General features: G+C 39.6%; 1 protein-coding gene across 1 annotated transcript in view; it reads left to right on the top strand.

Moving 5' to 3' along the window:
• The window catches only part of FAM155A (family with sequence similarity 155 member A), a 431,009-nt gene that overhangs the window by 351,162 nt on the left and 56,635 nt on the right, over positions 1–23,212 (top strand). The gene's annotated exons all lie outside the window — the stretch shown is intronic.

Raw genomic sequence — 23,212 nt, 5'->3', positions numbered from 1 at the left:
GTTTAGTCTAAGGCATCCTGAAAGGTCTCCATCTTTTGATCCAGGGACCATGCCCATCTACTACTAATAACAGTTCAACAGAATAATCACACTTCTCCCCTTCAAAGCCCTACTGAAGGCTCAACTTCTCCAAGAGGCCTTCCCAGGCTAAGCCCCCCTTTTCCTCACCTCCCCCTCACCTCCGCATCACCCCGACTCACTCTCTCCTCTCTACGTCTCTCTCCCGGCCCTAAAGCACTTGTGTATATATGTACATATTTATAATTCTAATTATATTTATATTGATAACTGTTTTCTTGTATTGATGTGTATTTATCTATAATTCTGTGTATTTATATTAATGCCTATTGACTTGTTTTGATATCTGTCTTCCTCCTCCTAGACTGTAACTCGATTTGGGCAGGGATTGTCTCTCTTTATTGCTGAATTGTGCTTTCCAAGTGCTTAATATAGTGCTCTGCACCCCATAAGTGCTCAATAAATAAGATTGATTGAATTAATGAATGAATGAACAGTTTAGGTGAGGAAAGCATTCTAACTTCTTCCTCTGTAAAACCTGAGTGAAGATGGAGAAATTGCCAGAGATAACTGATCGATTTGAATTAAAACCCCCTTGGGGTCTAATGCATGTAAGCTATGAAGTGTACAAAATGGGTTATAATGCAGAAGAAAGATGTATGAGTTGATCATCACAAACATCACCTTTCTTCACCTGCTGCATTCCTTTAGTGGCAGAGTTGGTATATTTTGTATTATCTTTTTTTAGGCAGCTATAAACATTGATTTCAATTTTGCATTCTACCATTGAATTCCAGTTTATCTATTTCTTCAGAATAATAAACTGCCCAAGAGACTATGCCCACAGTAATTTTGAAATTCACTTTCTCATATTTAATTGAGTAAATTCAGATTCCCTTTTTCAGAGTAGTTTTTCACTGAAACAGCCTACCGCATTTGTGTTAAGGAACATCTAATTCCTTCAGTTGCTTAAGGGTGAGCAAGCCCTCTGGATCACGGCAGGGAATGATAAATAACAGAGTGGGATATTTAAAGACCCGGTTTGTCACCATAAAACATCATTATGCCATTCAAACTTTGCTTTCTCTATAAGGGCCCTATTAATATGAACTTTAGCAACAGTATTTCACCCAAACAAAAGGAAAGCATTTGCTGCTTCTTGCCTTGCTGACCAATAATGCAAGAAATATGAAATACAATTTTTTCCTTTCTGATTATCGTTCTTTTTGTATTCTCAGCATGTTCCCAAAAACCTAGGCTGATGTGGGTTTCCAGGCAGATTCATATAGAGCATAAAGAAAACAATGGCATTATGTATCTCCATAGTTCAGCTAATCATTTAAATTGTGGCAAGCAACAGGGTGGAAGAAGAAATCTAATCTTCGCTGGAAAGAAAAGGGAACCACAATAAGCAGTCATGGATAGGGGATTTAACACATCATCTATATGGTTAGACAAATTCAATTACAATAATGAGAAACACCAGGTACAGTGAAAAGTGTGTCTGAGCAGTAGAACTGTTAGGAAAGCAATTAGGAATCTTAATAAAATGTAATATGAATTGGAAACAAAAGAACAACCATGTCATGGAAGTAAGCAGTTACTCATCAGGAACTTCCTGTTTACAAAAAGGGTTTTATTATGTCAATGAAAAATTCTTGACCATATTCAGGAAAAGCTGATTTATATTGCAAAGATGATGGTAAAAGATTTTCTCTAATCCATTCTTGCTTAAAAGAATGCCATTCATTAATTTTGTATTAAAATCAGTAGGATATTCAAGAGCTTATAACATTATGTGCCAAGTCCTTTTGAAGTTCACCCAACTATAGTGTTCTGAAATAGTTGAAGGAGGGAGAGTGATTGGGTAATTTGCACAGGTTGGGAATCTGCTCCATTTGGCTTTTAATCCCCACATCTGTTACTGCCACCATCCATAAGGCTTTTCATGAGAACATCTTTAACAGATCAGGTGGGTAACCATGGCCATTGGCCGTGACTCATCACTCAGGATCACCAGACGCTCTGTCAAATATGATAAGACATACCATTAACACCGCTTATTTTTTCCATGACATAAGCATCCTCGAGATACTTTGCCTCAAGTATTGTGATTCATGTTTTTCTGGCAAAAGTTTTCTAACCTTAACAAAAATTTAAATGAATAAACTAGGCCTCACAAGACAGAAAATTTATTGGCTTAACTGTTTCCTAAGTTGCATTTTGCTATTATTAAAAATGAGGTGGCTTTTTTCCCCCTACCCACTACCTTTAGAATAGTCTCCTGGGGATATGGGCATGCTACGGCCTTACCTTCCTGGGACCTCCCATCGAGAATGAGAGACAATTTCATACCTGACAATTGTGTTCCCATTTGCCACAGAATGCCAAGGAGCAAATAGGTGGACAGGGCTAAAGCACAGTGTGAAGTTCAAGCAGAGGCTTTGGATGTGTAAGACTTATTTATGGCCAAAGTACACACAGTTTAGTGCTGATGCTCCCGGCAGGTGGTTGATTGGGAAGCTTTTGCTATCTTCACCTCCCCAAGTTAGCCAGCTATTTTCTAGAATTCCTGCTCCGTCTGTCCACTTTGCAAGTTACTTTTCATAGGTCTTTGGTCAGAAACCTTCACCACTAGTGGCATAATCCCACTGAGTATTCTGGTAATTACAGAACCAAGATGAAAATCCAGGTCTCTTGACTCCAGAATCATACTTCTTCCACTTGACCAATAGTGGGAATGTTTTATATTAAGAGCAAACTGTTAAAATAATGAGCTGAGATGATGAGGCATTTGATGAGTTAATCTACTGGGGAGATCATTAGAGACAGACCCACAAAAAGCACAAAATATTTGCAAATAGTAGCAGCAGCCCCAATCAAATAATAATCTTTATAAGGTCACAGAGTAGAAAGTGCTATTGGTCCCATATTAGATGTCTCTACTTCCAAATGAATTCATGAATGAAGAACGGTTCATCAATCTTGGAATGCCATCTTTGAGAGAAAAAGGCACATATGAGATTTCAGATAAAAACTCCTTTTATTCCTATCCCCTTTTCCTTCTTTTCCTCTCCTGAACACTTACTATAGTGCTTTGTGTGCAGTAAGTGCTCAATAAATACCACTGATTGATTGATTGGATTCTCCTATCCCTTCACCCTTTCTCCTCTCCTTTCTCCTTCCCTCCTCTCCTCTCCCACCTTTCCACAGGTAAAAATCCCCTAAAATCCTCACAGAGTTGTTCATTTCCATTTCTTAAGAGATTGGAGGGCTCAAAAAGTCAGATCTGAAGTGTCAATCAGGCAGTCACTCCTGAGTCAATGTCCAGGACAACGGTCTTTCCAAGAAAAGTCAACCAACTAATCATAAATGGCTGGTTGGTAGTGGATTCACATTCATTGGAATTTAAGTGACTATAAAATATCTTCACTAAATTGCAACAGAATGGAACTGCAAATATTGTTCTCTCATTATCAATAGCATGTATTAGTACCTACTTAGTCCTGAGCACTACATGGGTCACTAAGAGAACAAAATTGTTAGAAGATGTGATCCCTACCCCTCAGAATTTACAGTGGCTTACAATCTTTTCTTTGAATATTCGTTTTTAATCCAGAACAGGCTGTCTATATCTGATGCAACCTTTTCTGGTCTGTCTTTTTCTAGCAGTAGAAGTTTGGCACACCAATCACACTGATTAAACTATTCCTGGCAATGGTAAGGACCAAATCAGACTCTGCCGATAAGACTGCCCATGAAGTGATTTTTAGGAAATAGGACAGATCTTGCGTCAAACCTGATGCAAAGAGAAAGGGGAGAATGAGAGCACAGAAGAGACATTTTAAAAACACACTGAAGCATAATCTCAAACCAATGAGACCTAGAATTGGCCTGGTAGGATACAGCTGCAGCAGAAAGACCAACTTGACAGGCAGACAGTCAACAGGGGCGATTGCTCTTTTTGAGCAAAGATTTTGGGGTTAATTGGCAGCCCAAAAGGCAGGCTCAAACTAACTTTATATGTTGCAAATGAAAAATGCATCAGAATGATGAAGGGTGATTCTTACATGCTTGTAGTGTGAAATAATGTATTGGTGAGTCCCATATGGGACAGAACTATGTCTGATCTACTTATATTGTTGTTATTATTATTATTCTCACTATTATTATTGTTGTTATTGCTATTACTATTTTATTTGTTTAGATCTAAACATTTGCCAAGCAGTCTTCTAAGTGCTGAGGTAGAGACCAGTGTTTAATACAGTGCTGGACACGTAGTTAGTGGTTAACAAAACCTGAGTTATTTTTATTGGTAGTAATATTATGTAAATGCCCTTTCAGCCTTAAGTAACACTAACTTCAAATATGAAACTGGGCTGTATCAGACATATAAAGTAGTTTGAATGATTTTAAACAGGTCTTTCTAGAATAGAAAGCAAGTGAATATAATTTTAAATTATTCTTCCAACACTTAAATATATAAATATTATTCCAAGGAAAAGCCATTGAAATTGATACAAACTGCCAAAGTAGTTGGACTGACGTCAAGCTCATGTTTGGCAATGCTTTTGGCAATATGTGCAACGACTGTGAGCATGTTATTATGCGTTTTCATTAATTTGTTCCTTATTCAATTAGAGAAGGAAATGTATTTAGAAAAGAAAAAGAAAGGTCAGTTTGGCAAACATTTGAATTCATAAGCAGTTCTAACATTTTTTATACCTTGCCAGGAAAATTTCCAAGTGTGTTCTGGCAAACATTTTTCTTCAGTTTTTCAGCTCCTGCAATTATTAACAGAAACGTTATCCATGGGAATTTTCCTTTATTTACACTTACCAATTCAGAGAGTCAGTGGATAGGATAACTTCGACATCTGATATACTTTCAGGCCTTTTTATAAATCACTTGAAACATTGTTTTCTTGTAATTAAAGCTAAGGTGTTTCCAAGAGAGAATGAATTCTGTCTTCTGAGGATTTGGGGTTTGAACCTGGAAAAAATGAGTTATTTCATCCGTAAAAGCATCTTATTAAAATTATCATTTTAGCCTAAGCTTAAAGTGAACTGGCTGCAGAACAGCTGGGTGGGTTATTTTGAGAATAAACTTGGATGTAAACCCTTCATTAGACAGAACAGTCATTCTCCCCCAAGAATCAGCGAGGCTTGCAGTAACAAGTCTTCCTAGGCAATTAAGGCTACTCTCCCAATAGCTGGGTGACAATGCATTGCTTATACCTCTGTTTTTTCACTTGAAAAATGAAAAAAAAAATTGCTACTCCTTACTTATGGATATATAAATGAGGGATGTTGCCAGCTTGTACTTCCCAAGCGCTTAGTACAGTGCTCTGCACACAGTAAGCGCTCAATAAATATGATTGATTTTTACTAAATCCTTCAGCTTCAATAGAAAATAGTGCCCTTAATTTTTAATGTGACCCTTGGAAACCTCCCCTGCCTTCAGTCTTTCCCTTCTCCAGAGCATACTTCACTCTGCTGCCTGAATCATTTTTCTGAAACATCATTCTGAAGAAATATCCACATTACCCATTTCTATCCACGTCAAGGAGAAATTCCCACCCCTCTAGACTGTGAGCTCATTGTGGGCAGGATTGGCTCTCGTTATTGCTGTATTGTACTTTCCCAAGTGCTTAGTACAATACTCTGGACACAGAAAGCACTCAATAAATATGATTGAACTGAATTGCATCTGCTCAATTAGTTCCCTCCCCCCCCAACTAATCATCACTCCTCTCTCACTCCAGCTCACACACTTTGTTTTTCTCAATCCAACCCATGCATTGTGCCTTGTTTTAGTCCCTTTCACCTCCAAACTCTTGTTCATACCCTCCTCTCTGTCTACAAGTCCCTTCTTTTCACACTCTGCACAGACTGCTACTCCCCCCAGCTTCAAAACTCTTCTGAAATCACAACTCCTTCATGAAGACTTCACTGAATAATCTCTCATTTCCCACTTATTTCCTCCCACCCTATTCCCACTTCAGCACTTCATTATCAATTAACCACTCGGAATTTATTGCCCACCCACTCAACCCCATCACCTTTGCAGTTGTGTACAGAACTTTATTTTCTATTGCTTTCTCTTTTGAGTATCTCTATGCCCCCACTAGATTGTAAACTCCTTGAGCAGGGATTGTGTCTACTAACACTACTGTACTCTCCAAATGCTTAGAATAGTGCTTCACACAGAGTAAATAATAAATACTATTGATTGATTGATTCATGGGAAAGTTAAGGAGAGGGAAGGGGAGGAAGCAGATTTAGAGGGAAAAGATGAGGTCAGTTTTAGACAAATACCCAAAGCTATGACATGGGAGAGTACGTAAGATAAATCTTTTCCCCTGTTCAGCTTATTCTGTATTTCATTTTTGTGAGGATGAACACAGTGCTATGCAATATAACAAATAGGAACTATCTTGTTATCCAAAATAAGAGTTTAACTGTGTTAGAATGCAGGCATATCCACAATACAAGTGGGATATTTTCCTTGAAAATGCAGCTATAGAATGAATGACTGTATCAGGGGCATGCTGTCCCACAGATATGGATTTGTACCTGTTCCAGAACTGCTGCAAGAGTAATATGAAATTATTCTTCTACATGAAATATGTTGTATTAGAGAAGCAGCGTGGCTCAGTGGAAAGAGCACAGGCTTTGGTGTCAGAGGTCAAGGGTTCAAATCCTGGCTCTGCCAATTCTCAGCTGTGTGATTTTGGGTAAGTCACTTTACTTTTCTGGGCCTCAGTGACCTCATCTGTAAAATGGTGATGAGGACTGTGAGTGCCCCGTGGGACAACCTTGCTCACCTTGTAACCTCCCCAGCACTTAGAACGGTGCTTTGCACATAGTAAGCACTTAATAAATGTCATCATCATTATTATCATGTTGTAATGTTAAATATCACTAAATTATTATGCAATCTTTATTAACATAATTCAAAGAGACAAGATCATACTTTAAATAAAGGAAAAGTTATAATTGGCTTAAGAGTCATTCCAGGAGGCTCTGATGGTGGTATCATTATTCAACTATTGTGAAAAATTTCCCTCGCTGAGCTAGCTTTTTGTTTTTCTTTAGTAGCACACCAATTCTTCAACACTTCGGTCAACATTTACACTCCTCTCTCCTTCTTTTTCATCTTTTTTTGAATGGTAGTAAATGTTTTAAGCATTTTCTATGCGTCAGAGACCATACTAAGCATTGGGGTAGATATAAGCTAATCAGGCTAGACATAGCCATGTCCCATGTGGGGCTCACAGTCTTGATCGCCATTTTACTGATGAGGCAACTGAGGCACAGAGAAGATAAGTGACTTTCCCTCGGTCACACAGCAGATAAGCAGTGGAGCTGGGATTAGAACCCAGGTCCTTCTGATTCCCAGTCTTGTACTCTATGCAGGCAGGTATTCCATTTCCCACTAGGTCACACTTCTTCCCAGTCTTGTTGGACATTATTTATAAATTCACCTGATTTCTTCATCATCATCATCATCAGTGTTACTTATTGAGCACTTACTATGTACAAAGCACTGTGCTAAGCACTTGGCAGAATACAGTCAACAGAGTTGGTAGATGTGTTTCATGACTACAGTGAGTTTATTGTCTTTCTTGAAAAGGAATGCAAGACTTTGTAATCCCAAAATGCGAACTGGGGGTGGGAAAGCCATAACTTTTTCATCTGTTTCAGTATCTTGCAGTGATGCACTGGATTGTTGAGGTTTGATGAGATGATCACTGGATAATGACTTTTCTGAATGAGATATGAATAATTCATAGGTGTCTGCTTCATCCATTTCTAAATTAAGTTGCCTCTTCACTTCAACAACTTCCTTTAGTTACCCACTCAGTGGACTCTTCTTTGTCTTGAAAATCTGACAACCTGGGGGACAGAGCTTCCTCCGGGATCATGGCTTAATCTCAGCCCAGGTGCAGATGAAAAAAGGATTGGAAGAAGGTTTACTTACCTGGAGAGTTGAGAAGGAAAGACCCCGGGGATAGTGAGGCGAAGTATGGGGTACATTCATCAGTGTAGGTTGTTTCCCCGGGGTGGTTTAAATCTGGGACTTTTATAGATACATCTATTCTGTACAAGCATTTTACTAAGAAGAAGCATGCCTCACTGGGAATATTATGAGCCTGATAGTCAGAGGACCTGGGTTCTAATCATGTCTCTGCCACTTGTCTGCTGTGTGACCTTGGCCAAGTCACTTAAACCTCTCTATGCCTAAGTTTCTTCATCTGCAAAATGAGGACTAAATCTAATTCTCTCCTGCCTAGTCTGTGAGTCTCATGCAGGACAGGGACTGTGTCCAAACCCCAGCACTTAGAACAGTGCTTGGTTCATAGTATGTGCTTAACAAATACAGTAATTATGATTCTGAATCTTTTTCTTCTCATGTAACTTCTTGTGAAAAGAAAAAAAAGTACTTGATGGTATTTATTGACCGCTTACTGTGAGCAGAGCACTGGACTAAGCACCTGGGAAGGTACAATGTAGTAGAACATGGTAAACATGGTCACTGCCCACAAGAAGCTTACAGTATACAGGGGAAGGAAGATTTTCTATTTTTAAGCTAGGGAAAATAGTAGAATATCAGCCTATGTCCATAACTGGTGTGGAGCTGGAATGAGTATCAAAGTGCTTAGGGGATAGAAATCCAAGTGCATAGAGTTGCAGAGTGGAGGAGGGTAGGTAGAGGAAATGAGGGCTTAGTCAGGGAATGCCTCTTGGTCCAGGAGATGTGGTATGAGGAGAGTTTTGAAGGTTGAGAGAGTGGGGACTGCTCAATATAAAGAAAGAGGGAGTGCTACGAGAAGCAGCATGGCTCAGTGGAAAGAGCCCAGGCTTTGGAGTCAGAGGTCATGGGTTTGAATGCCAGCTCTGCCAATTGTCAGCTGTGTGACTTTGGGCGAGTCACTTAACTTCTCTGTGCCTCAGTTACCTCATCAGGCAGGTTGCAGAGCTGGGATTAGAACCCAGGTCCTCTAACTCCCAGGCCCGTATTCTTTTCACTAGACCATGGAGCTATCTGCCTAGGGGGTAGTTAGATGATAGCTAGGTGGCTAGATCCTCCTGACTTTAAGCTCATTATGTACCCATGTCTGCTAATTCTGTTGCATTGTGTTCTCCCAAGATCTTGGTACAATGCTCTGCACATAGTAAGCACTCAATAAATATGATTGCTTGATTGGTTGACAGTTAGAGGGTAGGTGTTGTTGTGGCGGGATGAAGAAGGAGGGAATTAATCAGGATTTACCACTTTTAATGGTGTAGTTGCCAACTTGTACTTCCCAAGCGCTTAGTACAGTGCTCTGCACACAGTAAGCGCTCAATAAATATGAATGAATGAATGAATAGTGGCTAGAGCAGAGGCCTAAGAGTACAAGGTCATGGGTTTGAATCCCAGCTCTGCCACATGTCTGTTGTGTGACCTTGGGCAAGTCTTTTCACTTCTATGTACCTCAGTCACCTCATCTGTACAATGGGGATTGAGACTGTGAGCCTCATGTGGGACAGGGACTGTGTCCAACCTGATTTGCTTGTATCCACCTCAGGACGTAGTACAGTTTGGCACATAGTAAGCGCTTAAGAAATACCATAATTATCATTATTATTATTTTTATTATTAATAGTCTGCAGAGGGTAAATATTTGTTTTCTCCCATCTCCCAAATAATAGAGCCATGCTTAATCTCCGTGAGCCATGTAAAGGAAAAATAAACCAAGAGCCCTGCATTTGAGGGTGCAAGTTAATGAAGCACCCCATTCAACTTAGTCAAACTTCCATTTACCCTTGTCAGCGAGGGCAATAGCTTCGTTATCATCATCATCATCATCAATCGTATTTATTGAGCGCTTACTGTGTGCAGAGCACTGTACTAAGCGCTTGGGAAGTACAAATTGGCAACATATAGAGACAGTCCCTACCCAACAGCGGGCTCACAGTCTAAAAGGGGGAGACAGAGAACAAAACCAAACATACTAACAAAATAAAATAAATAGAATAGATATGTACCAGTAAAATAAATAGAGTAATAAATATGTACAAACATATATACATATATACAGGCGCTGTGGGGAAGGGAAGGAGGTAAGATGGCGGGGATGGAGAGGGGGACGAGGGGGAGAGGAAGGAAGGGGCTCAGTCTGGGAAGGCTTCCTGGAGGAGGTGAGCTCTCAGTAGGGCCTTGAAGGGAGGAAGAGAGCTAGCTTGGCGGATGGGCAGAGGGAGGGCATTCCAGGCCCGGGGGATGACGTGGGCCGGGGGTCGATGGCAGGACAGGCGAGAACGAGGTACGGTGAGGAGATTAGCGGCAGAGGAGCGGAGGGTGCAGGCTGGGCTGTAGAAGGAGAGAAGGGAGGTGAGGTAGGAGGGGGCGAGGTGATGGACAGCCTTGAAGCCCAGGGTGAGGAGTTTCTGCCTGATGCACAGATTGATTGGTAGCCACTGGAGATTACTGAGGAGGGGAGTAATATGCCCCGAGCGTTTCTGGACAAAGATAATCCAGGCAGCAGCATGAAGTATGGGCAGCATGAAGTTATTTGTCAGTTCTCCCTAGAAACAGTTTCTAAAATCCAAGTTCAGGGCAGATTTTTTAAAAAACGAAAGGCTCTGGATGCATCTAGTATCTTTCTCTAGTAATCAATCAAACAAGCACTTACTATGTGCAGAGAATGGTACTAACCGCTTGGGAGAGTACAATGCAACAGAATTAGCAGATACATTCCCTGCCTAAAATGAACTGGATGTATAATCCCAGCCCATAAATACTCCTTAGACTCAGCATCTAGATATTTCAAGTACAACTATGTTTTTTACTAGAATAACTGGCTAGTTTGATCACAGGAAATTGGCCTTCACCCCACAAAATTAGACCTGAGGATTACAATTTTCTAAGAAAGTCATTGTACAGAGTGTCCCAATACTAACTGGGGCAAGCTGATTTAATGAGTATGCAGTGTTGTAAATGTGTTCTCAGTGGGCACAGATCAAGGGTAGGAGAAATTAAGCTGAGTTTCCACAAAGTCATCCTGGCAGATACTCATTATTGAAAATGATTTGCATTCAATTTGACTCCAAAGTTCTGCAGTCTTAAAGGTAGCATAATGAGTAAGTTTTTATGATTCTGAACCCATTATTTCCAGGCCAGGGAAGAATAGGGTAAGGTGTATGCTTGCTTGCTTTCTCTCTCTCTCTCTCTCTGTGTTTGTGTGTGTGTGTGTGTGTGTGTGTGTGTGTGTGTGTGTTTGGACACTGAGGAAACGATAAAAAGGAAGAGTGAGTGCTTTCCTGTGAGTGCTTGCCAAGAGACGTGAATGGCCAAGAAAAGAGAAATCTAATTTTCCCTTTAGTTTTGGCTTCCATTGCCTGGCTGGAACTACCTAACCCACAGGGAATGAGAGCGAGTTTAAACTGAAGTTGCCCGATATTCTGATTTGCAACACAAGTGCCTTGACATCTCAAAGGCTTTAGGCATGACCCATGAGGGCTGATTCATCAGTGTCTCACTCGTGATCAGAGTAGCAGTAGCAGGAGAGAGCTCCTCAACCAGAACTTGATTGCAGCAACAGGACAGCGGGGGGGAAAAGGGTGAGATAATAGTAACAATAATGCCTTATTTGAGGTGTACAATTATCACTTTTCTGCTATGCTAGCACATCAGTTACTATATCTTTTTTTTCTTTATAAGATGTGCGATAGAATGTAGTTTGCTAACCTACCATTTTCTTTACTCCCGGGAAACTTGTTGTTTGAGTTTCTCAAGTTTAAACATTGCTTTATGAGCTGCCCCTCTCCGTCTTTGTTTTGATTGGTTCCTCCTGGAAGAATCTAATTTGGTGGGCAATGAACCTGGGAGAGTAGGTGCCGTGGGCACTCTGGTATATTGCTTCCAAAATCTCCCGAATCATAGTCTGGGCTGGTATGGAGAATTGTGTTACAAGCCTAACAGAGTGTCAATACTTTTTGGATTCCAATTATAAAATGTAGATAAATGGGAGGGAAATAAGAAAGTATTCTTTTCTACTGATTCTTCATGAAAAAACCTCTGTTTTTTTCTTCCTTTCAGTGGGTATCGTGGGAGTCAAAATAGTAAGCTACAAACCAGTGGGAGGGAAAGCAGAAAAAATTATTTTCTGTTTCCTTGTGAATCTCTGTGAAAAACCTGGGCAGGAAACTGTCCACCCTGCCTTCTCCCTTTCTTTGCTTACAATGCTGAAATGGAGATTTAGGTTATAGGGAATGGTCACTGTTAAACTCCCTCCAAAAGGGTGAATTTTTGAGGAATTGACCAAATGGAAGATTGCTGCCCATTAAGTCGATTTGCCTTCATGGAACCTACAGGGGAAGATACACTGTATCATTCCCTTTATTCCTTTTTACACTCTTTGTACCCCCATACCTTTTTTCAATCCTTCTTTCTCTCATCATTCTCACTCTCTTGCATGCTCTCTCTCTCTCCCTGTCCTCCCCCTCCTTCCTATTCTTTCCTCATTCTCTTCCCTAGATCTGTTCACTTTGGATTGAAAATGGGACATTTCTATTCTGCAACCTAGGGTTCATATTGCAGCAGTGCCAAGAGATTTCACCTTTTTTGAGAGTAAAAAGCATAGGCTCAGTGGACAGAGCATGGGCTTTGGAGTCAGAGGTCATGGGTTCAAATCCTGGCTCCGCTAATTGTCATCTGTGTGACTTTGGGCAAGTCACTTAACTTCTCTGGGCCTCAGTTACCTCATCTGTAAAATGGGGATGAAGACTGCGAGCCCCCCGTGGGACAACCTGATCACTTTGTAACCTCCCCAGCGCTTAGAACAGTGCTTTGCACATAGTAAGTGCTTAATAAATGCCATTATTATTATTATTATTATATTGTCCTTTACACATTAGATCCTTTAAAGTGGCAGAGATGTGAGTGCTTTGCACATTGTAAGCACTTAACAAATACCATTATTATTATTATTATGAGTAGAATGTACTAGACTATGCTAGACTTCAGGCTTAAAAAATAGAAAAAGGTGTATCAGAGTGAGTGTCCAAGGAACAGTTGGAACTATTGCATGAATTAGTATATTTTCTTATATTTATAGAATGCAATAGCAATAATATTGTTGTACCCATTGCCAGTTCAGATCAAGCTTACATTCTTTTCAATGTCCATATGGCACTTTAAGTGCCCTAGAAAACAAATGCCTTATTATTTGTTATCTTCATTAAGCATTGTTATTAATATGGATAAATTGGTCAGAATTTCCTTTTCCCTTAGTAAAGGTTACATTAAACTCCACTCAGGAAAGGGAGGCAGGCACTTAAGGTTCTTCATTATGTGGATCATTTTTTGAAGGCCATTTCCTAAAGGGGAGGCTTCCCCTTCACTCAATCACAGCCAGAGCAGCTTTGAGAAATCTGCCGGCCAGAAAGAGCCATTATGTGATTCTAAATTTGGGCCTCTGCTGTCAGGTTCTCATTAACATTGCATTGAAACTGACTACTTGGAGGCATATGTTCCATTAATGAAATGGAATCAAAACCTGAACAAAAGAAAGTGAACCGAAATATTCAATTTCTAGTTTCCCCATTAAGAATATTATTAATTTATTTATGCTCCTTTGAAACAATTCTAAAAAATAAATTCAAAAGGCTCTAGCTCATACAATTAATCAGGTGTGCTAGATTTGTTCAACTATAAATAGCCCTGAAAAATCAAGGACAAGAATAATTGTTAACAAGTGACAGAGAAGTATGGCCCTGGTTAGATTAGTGTTTTAATGGTATTTGTTAAGCTCTTACTATGTGCTAAGCACTGAACTAAGTGGGGGGTTAGATAAAAGCTAGTCAGGTTAGAAACTGTCTAATGTCCCACATGGGGCTTACAGTTTAATCCCCATTTTGCAAAAGAGAAAATTTAAAACTAGAAAACCAGAAAATGTAAGTTAAACAGCATTCATGTGGTGGAACTGGGATTAGAACCCAGGTCCTTTGACTCCCAGGCATGTGCTGTTTCCACTAGGCCACATTGCTTCTCAAATCCAATATTTACTTAATTTACAGCATTGTTTCTCAATCCAATATTTACTTAATATACAGCCAATGAGATAATGGTGAGATAAGATTGTTATGGGCTTTGTAATTTAAAATTTTAAATCACTAAGTACAAATGGAAGAATCTTCTTTCTGGTTCACCCAGTGTCAGCTTTGGCATTCATTCAATCGTATATATTGAGTGCTTGCTGTGTGCAGAGCACTATACTAAGCGCTTGGGAAGTACAGATCTGCAATATATAGAGACGGTCCCTACCCAACAACGGGCTCACAGTCAAATGTCAGGTCTTCAGGCTTTACTTGAACATGGCTGATGTTTAAGGTGAATGCTGATCAAAACTGCTCCTCTTCAGGATTTGACTGCTTTGATAATTTTTTTTAATGGCATTTATTAAGTGCTTACTATGTGCGAAGCACTGTTCTAAGCGCTGGGGTAGATACAGGGTAATCAAGTTGTCCCATGTGGGGCTCCCAGACTTAATCCCCATTTTCCAGATGAGGTAACTGAGGCACAGAGAAGTTAAGTGACTTGCCCAAAGTCACACAGCTGACAAGTGGCAGAGTCGGTATTTGAACCCATGACCTCTTACTCCAAAGCCCGGGCTCTTTCCACTGAGCCACGCTGCTTCTCATGCTACCAATCAACCAATTGTATTTATTGAGTGCTTACAATGTGCAGAGCACTATACTAAGCATCTGGGACAGAGTATAATATACCAGAATTGGTAGATACATTGGAGTCCAGAGGGGGAGATAGATGAGAATATAAATAAATTAAATTACAGATATGTACATAAGGGCTATGGAGCTGAGATAGGGGTGAATAAAGGGTGCAAATCCAAATTCAAGGATGATACAAAAGGCAGTAGGAGAAGAAAAAATGAGAGTTTAGTAGTGGAAGGCCTCTTGGGTAGATATGTTTTTAATGAGGCTTTCAGGTAGGGAAAGTGATCAACTCTCAAATATGAAAAGGGAAGGGAGTTCCAGGTCAGAAGCAGGATTGGGGATAAGGGGTGGGCAGTGATATAGATGAGATTCATTCATTCAGTCGTATTTATTGAGCACTTACTGTGTGCAGAGCACTGTACTAAGTGCTTGGGAAGTACAAGTCGGCAACATATAGAGACGGTCCCTACCCAACAACGGGCTCACAGTCTACAAGGGGGAAAGCACTCTCCTAAGCGCTAGAGAGAGATCGAGGTACAGTGAGTAGATTGGCATTAGAGAAGGGAAGTGTGAGGGCTGGGTTTTGGTAGGAAATCAGGGAGGTAAGTAGTAATAATAATAATAATTATGGCATTTTTTAAGCACTTACTATGTGCAAAGCACTGTTCAAAGCACTGGGGAGGTTATAAGGTGATCAGGTTGTCCCACAGGGGGCTCACAGTCTTCACCCCCATTTTACAGATGAGGGAACTGAGGCACAGAGAAGTTAAGAGACTTGCCCAAAGTCACACAGCTGACAATTGGCGGAGCCGGGATTTGAACCCATGACCTCTGACTCCAAAGCCCGGGCTCTTTCCACTGAGCCATGCTGCTTCTCTATTATAGTAGTACAATAGTAGTAGTAGTATTCTTTAGTAGGTAGTAAGGTGTTTGAGTGCTTTAAAGCCTATGGTGAGGAGTTTCTTTTTGATATAGATGTGAATGGGTAACCACTGGAAGTTCTCAAGGAGAGGGGAAACGGATTGAACGGTTTTGTAGAAAAATGATCCAAGCAACAGATTAAAGTATGGACTGAAGAGGAGAGAGACAGGAGGCAGGGAGATCAGAAAGTAGGCTGATGTAGTAATCAAGACGGAATAGGCTAAGTGTTTGAATTCACATAGTAGAAGTTTGGATGAAAATATTGACCCCGATTGGATTGTAAGATCACTGATGACAGGGAGCACATCCTTTATTTTATTAAATGTTTCAAGTACCTAGTAAAGTACTCTGAACATAATAAACAGTCAGCAGATTGATGAAGGTAGTGAGACCTTTGAAAGACTCAAAGACAACGTAGCACCAAGATTCAAACTGAATGGAAGTTCTACATGGAAAGTGAAGAGTTCAATGGTCTGAGAGACCCAGATTTCACATCGGAGTTCTGGAGCAATTCCTTATGCTACTTTCTTGAAATATTTAGCATAGTAGAAGACAAAAATCATAAATAGCAATTTCTGGAACACTATCAGGTTACCAGCATTTCAGCATTGATCACCATAGAAGGGCCATGTGAGAAGAATGGATAATAATAAAATACAGAATAGCTGATTGTCCCGAAGCATGGTGATATACAACATCAACCGTTTTTAATAGTTTAAACAGAAATTGCCAATTGAATATTCGTGAACACCTGGGACATTCTAGGTGATCTAGTTATTTTGGCAGATAATATTGGGAAAACACAGGTACTCCTTACCTAATGTTGGGTTTTTTTGTAAAGAATGGTATTTATTAAGCTCTTACTATATGTCAGACACTGTTCTGAGCACTGGGAGAGGTACAAGTTAAATAGGCAGACGCAGTCTCCGCCGCTTTCCAGTGTGTGACTTTGGGCAAGTCACTTCACTTCTCTGTGCCTCAGTTCCCTCATCTGTAAAATGGGGATGAAGACTGTGAGCCCCATGTGGGACAACTGATCACCTTGTATCCTCCCCAGTGCTTAGAACAGAGTTCTGCACATAGTAAGTGCTTAACAAATACCATCATTATTATTACTAATGATGGTATTTGTTAAATGCTTACTATGTGCAAAGCACTGTTCTATTACCACATGGAGTCTGAGTAGGAGGGAGAGCAGGTATTTAATTCCCATTTTTACAGTTTAGGGAACTGAGGCACAAAGAAGTTAAGTGACTTGCCTAAGGTCACAGCAAACAGTGGCAGAGTCGGCATTAGAACTCAGGTCTTCTGAATCCCAGGCCCATGCACTTTCCAATAGCCCATGCTGCTCAAAGCTGTGATTTTAATTTGCATAGTTACAGAGATATCTCAAATAATGTCTTTAGAGAAATTGATTTAACCCTTAGAAGTCCTTTAAGGAACAGATATCACAGGGAGACCTGATCATGTAACCGTGGCCAGATACTGGAACATGACTCTTTTCTGATAAGATTTGGAGATGTAAACTCCTCGTGGGCAGGGAATATGCCTGCGTAGTCTGCTGTATTGCACTCTCCCAAACTCTTAGTACAGTGTTCTGCACCAGTAAATGCATAATTGATTGATTGACCAATGACTTCTGCTGAAGTTTTATTAGAGCTAGAGCTAAAACACTCTTTGCTAATCGTTTTAGCAGAAGGGCACTACGTTCTTCCCATGTTCCAAATTCTGCTGAAACTCCCAGAGGAGTTCTTTCGATACTTTAGATACTGCTTAAATAATAATAGTAAAGATTGTGGTATTTGTTAAGTGCTAACTATACATCGAGCACTGTACTAAGCTTTGGGGTAGATACAAGATAATTGGGTTGGACACAGTCCCTGTTCCACATAGGGCTCACAGTCTTAGTCCCCATTTTATAGATGAGGGAATCGAGGCACGGAGAAGTTAAGTCACTTGTCCAAGGTCACACAGCAGACATGTACATTTACAAAATAAGCTGTTAACACAAAGTCAATTTTCCATTGTTATGCTATCATTTTAATATATATTAAACTATGCTTATAATTAAAGTAGAAAACATGAATCTGAGTTAAATTTTGAAAACACTGTAGTGTAGAAATGACAACGTTTATTAGGGCTATTTCACCATCTTTATCATCACTGTGTTTTTTGATAAGCTCTTATTATGCGCCAAGCACAGTACTAAATGTTGGGGGAGTTACAAGGTAAGCAGGTTGGACAGAGTTCTTGTGCCATATTGGGCTCACAGTCAAGAGATTATGCGACTGTCATTTATTTTACATATACTTTGGCTGCACTTCTAACCCAGGATGAAACTGCACACTGTAATTAGAAGCTCCTACTTCAAAACTTACATTAATTATCAAAGTGAAGTGGCCAGAATTGGCTAATAGCATCAGAGTAATTTTTTTTTCAATAATGAAATGTTCAAAGTCATTTTCAGAGGGTACATAATAATAGGAAGTTATAACAGGATGTTTGTTATAAGAACATCCAGTTCTAACACTCAATGTAATATCGAGATACAGGGGGCCTCGTTAAGCTGTTGTGGACTCCTGTGTGTCTGTGTGTTTGAGATTTATTACTGAACTAACTGCATTGTTTCCACGGGGACAGTCACTTGTGTGAAAAATGAATACCGCATTCTGCTTTTCCTTTGCCTAGTCACTGACCGGTTAATGGAAAATTACATATTGGATTAAGAAATCCTGTGATTTTCCTGAGTCCTAGGTGCACATTTTGTCTTTATAGCTCAAGCAAGATATTATAAATCATCCAATCAAATTTACTGAGCGCTTACTGTGTGCAGAACACTGTAGTAAGCGCTTGGGAGAGTACGATGTAACAGAGTTGGTAGACACTCCCTGCCCCATGTTATTGACATTGATCCTTTATTGTGCTGGATACGAGTTGGAGTATAAACCCATTATTTCTGCATTTGTTCTACAGCTCATCAGCCCTCAGAATGGCTACCTATATTGTAGACTACACTTCACCATCTTTGGCTTTTTCATAGTACTTTGGGGGACAGTAAGATAAAGCATTAGGGGAGAAATGAAATGGTAGCAACTGTTACAGAGTTCAGTCAATCAATGGTATATAAAAGGTGCTTATTATTATGCAGAGCACTGTACTAAGTGGGAGAGTACAATATAACAGCATTAGCAGGCACATTCCCTGCCCAAAATGAGCTTACACTCTACAGGGGGTGACAGACATTAATACAAGTAAATAAGCAATTCATAATATATAACTTAGAGATATGTACGTAAGTGATGTGCGGTTGAATTTGGGGTGAACATCAAATGCCCAAAGGTCAAAGATTTAAGTATACAGATTCGTATACAAAACAGAACTATACATTAACATTAAATATATTAAATCCACCCCTTCTTCTCCATCCCTATGTACTATGAATAGCCTAGAACTCTGAAGTACTATTAAACATTCTGTAAAATTATTTCTTTCAGAATGCTAAGAAGCAATTGCTGATTTCAGATACATCTATTGCTGTTATTGGCACTTGACGCTCAAATAACATGTAGGGCACAATTTCTTCCTAATGTTCTAAATCTGACCGTAAAAAATCATCAGCTTCTGTTTACATTTTATTCATCTTTATTTATGGTATTTATTAAGTTCTTACTATGTGTTAAACAATAGTGTAGATACAAAATAATCAGAACAGACAAAATCCTTGTAACAGTAGGGGCATTTTATTGAAGGAAGAACAGGAGTGCATCTAATTTAGGTTATACGAACCCAGGTTACCGATAACCATAACTTGTCAATAGATTTTCTCTTTTGATTTTCTTGAAAAAAAATCACTTGAAAATATTTCATATTTCCATTCAACTGTACTATTTTGTTGAGGCATATATTTTTAATTGGGAACCCTTCAACCATTCTCCTCATACATTTAACCTTTCCATTACGATAGAAATATTTCTTCATCAAAACCTTTGCCAGTTACAGCCGATAAATTATTTCACATGAAATCCTGAGATGAGCAAATGAGTTATGATGGTACATCTAACCATATGAACAGCTTCAAAAGCATAATAGTCTTTGATTTAATGAAGCTGCTGCTGACAGTGAGCATATAAACATGAGTGTGAGTATCACTGAGGGAAAATCTCTTAACTCGCATAGTGAGCCCATGAATTCAGAGTAGGGCAACTCTTCTGGCTCCTTGCCAGTCAGAATGGGAATTTCCCAGACACCTGCAGTCTCTTCCTCAGCAAGAGATGAGAACGGAGCTGTATTTGATTCCTAGTATTTTAGTTAGACTGGACGGGAAGAGGGGAAAGCTATAGCCTATCACCAGCAGGGCATGTGTATGAATAGTTGTTATTGGAAATGGTCAGTGAAAGTTTTTGCTGAGCCAGACCACTCAACCCATCCCATAAGCTGTAAATTTGCTGGTAGGGAGGATGGTGTGGTCTCTGTTTTTTAGTCGTTCAATCAATTGTATTTACTGAGAAGTGGCGTGGCTTGGTGGAAAGAGCCCAGCCTTGGGAGTCAGAGGTCATGGGTTCTAATCCCGGCTCCCCCACTGATCAGTTGTGTGACTTTGGGCAAGTCACTTCACTTCTCTGGGCCTCAGTTCCCTCATCTGTTAAATGGGGATGAAGACTGTGAGCCCCACCTCATTACCTTGTACCTACCCCAGCGCTTAAAGCAGTGCTTGGCACATAGCAAGTGCTTAAGAAATGCCATCATTATTACTATTATTGAGTGCTAATTTTGTGCAGGGAACTAGGGTAAGCTCTTGGGAGAGTACAATACAAGAGAATAGGTAGACACTCCCTGCGCCATGTTATTGAACACAGTTGGAATATAACCTCATTCTTCACATTAATTAATTTTATTGACAGTCTAAAGAACTCTAAAGGTCTTCCTGTTACTCCTGATTACCAAATTACTTTTCCTCTGAATTTGTGAAACAGATACAAATGGGCAAATGAACAGGATTCCAGGAAAATCATTATAGTCTGCTAAACTTTGATACATACCTGTATATCAGTATTGTTCTCAGCAAAGGGAAAAAAAAATTGGATCTACAATAACCACCTAAATCACCATAGAATAGTTTAGGATCTTGATAAACGTTTCAGGGCCAGAGCCTAGACATACTAATGATGTCACATTTGTTAGTATGATCTAAAACACCATGCTTAAACCGGGGGAAACTTAGCAATTTATCTCAAAATGAGAGAACCAAGGTGAAACAGCATGGCCTAATGGATAGAACGTGGTCCTGGAAATCAGAAGGACTTGTGTTCTAATCCCAGCTCCACCACTTTTTTGCTGTATGACCTTGGGAAAGTCACTTAATTTCTCTGTTTCTCATCTGTAAAATAAGGATTAAGACTGTAAGACTCTGGATTATGCCCAACCTGATTATTTTGCATTTACCCCAGAACTTAGAACACCATTTAAATACCATTAAAAAAGTAATATAAACATGAAAATTAAAATAGCACTGATTAATATTTGGGGTACAGGGATTGTACTTATTTCAAGAGGACTCTGGCTAGGACCTTGCCATAAATGCGAGGAATAAAATGATATGTTAGTTGCCATAGTCAGCCTTCTCACTTTTTTTCTTGAGGTTGGTGATGAGATAGAGCTACCATTAAATGCATTTTCCACTGAAAATGAATAATGGGGTTGACATTTATGTACAACACTTAAATATATTCAATACTATATTGCATACTGTGATGCATGACATTGAATGTTACAGTTTCGGCAAATTACAAAAAGCATTCTTCCTCTACATATTTCAGTGTAATTATTTAATGTTTCATTCTTAAATAACCACTTCTTTGGTCTGTCTAAGGTTTCTGCTAAAACACTGTCCAGAGACAAAATGAACCACTTGAATAACTTTTACTGCAAAAGAGGATTTCCTGATGGAGGAAAATTGCATGGTGAATTTTGACAAGAAATGATTAGACCGAATACTGCAGAGTCCTTGGCATGTCTTTTATTTGGAAAGTTCAGTACAAACGGAACCTTCCTGCCTCCCCAGAGACTCCTCCGACATTTGTGGCTTTAGAAGTCTTCGGCAAATTATACAAACCAATTTCCTAGCTGCATTTGCAGAATCGAACAACCTCTCCAAAATTTGCTACTTAAATCTGAGTGATTCATGATATCGGTCCATGGAAATCAGTCATAGCACGGGGCTTTAATGCTGTTTTGTTCAACCTCTTGTGATAGTAGAGAAAAAAAATCATCTGAAAGCATCGTGACCCTTGACAGCCATCTCTCTCTCTGCTTGTCACAGATCATGGGTGAAAAACTATAAAGCCAAAGGAGAGGCCCAAAAGGTGGAAAGGATTATGGAACAAGTCAAAAATGGAGTATCTAAATTGAAATAATCTAAAAGTAGGTCACTGTAAATTTGAGTGAAGGTTTAATCCTTGTTTAAACCAGTTTGCAGATGTCTGACCCTCCCCTGCCCCCAAAGTTTCTCATCATACACCGAGTCCCTGCATTCTCATATATCCACACTCCACCCTTGAATTCCCCACACTTTACAGGTTCGTCCTGTGTCTCCTCCAATCATCTTGTCTCGCCTTCTTCCTACCTTCACCCCATGGCTCATTCTTTCCTCTGATGAAGAATGGGATTACCTAAATTTTTTTTTCTTTTCTATTTTCCTTCTCTTTAATTTTCCCAGAAACTCCTACTCCTTTTCCACCCTCTTATTACTTTTTTTTATTTTTAAGAGAGCTAGACACCTGGAAAAATGAGCAGGGAGTGGCAAAATGCCAGAGGAAAGATCCTGATCAGCAGGATAGGTAGTTGTACAACTGTGAATGTGCAGTGCTTTACAATTAGATTCTTACTGAACCACTTGCATTCTGTGACTCTGGGAAGTTTTTGGCTCTGCTTTTTTTTATTATGATTCTCACAAAACCAGAGAGGAGTAGTTACAGGTTCAAATTTTAACTCAAAAGATCTAGAGAATTCCTGGAGATTGTAATCCAGGGATTATCTTTTATTCTGATCTGGTAATCAACCCCGAAGTCTCTTAAACGTAACAGACCCATGACTGCCAACTGATGCCAAATGTGAAGAAAACTGCTATCTTACACTTGAGGAATCCTATTCACATACACGTATTTTTTCCTCAGCAGCATGGAGTTGGAGCCTACTGCTGATATGAGTTACCCAGGGAATTCACAATTTAAGAATGGTCTAATTGATAAAGAAATAAATGATTGAACAAAGGAGGTCAACATTTTTTGGTTGGGGGTTGGAATATCTGGTGCCAATGAACTCCAGAAGCTGAAGGGCTGCAGAGTGGTAGCGCTGTCTAAATTCTGAATGACAATATCTTGTTTCCTGAATAGTAGGCAGAGAACATATCTATCAATTCTGTTGAATGGTACCAAGCACTTCATAGCGTGCTCTGCACACAGTAAGCACTCAATAAACACCATTTATTGATTGATCAATTAGTCAATTGATCTTATCGAGCACTTACTGTGTGCAGAGCACTGTACTAAGCA

This window comes from Tachyglossus aculeatus, chromosome 17 (genome assembly GCF_015852505.1).
Source record: "Tachyglossus aculeatus isolate mTacAcu1 chromosome 17, mTacAcu1.pri, whole genome shotgun sequence".
NCBI lineage: Eukaryota > Metazoa > Chordata > Mammalia > Monotremata > Tachyglossidae > Tachyglossus > Tachyglossus aculeatus.
Note: the sequence above shows the minus strand (reverse complement) of the source record. Positions and strands in the feature narration are given on the sequence as shown.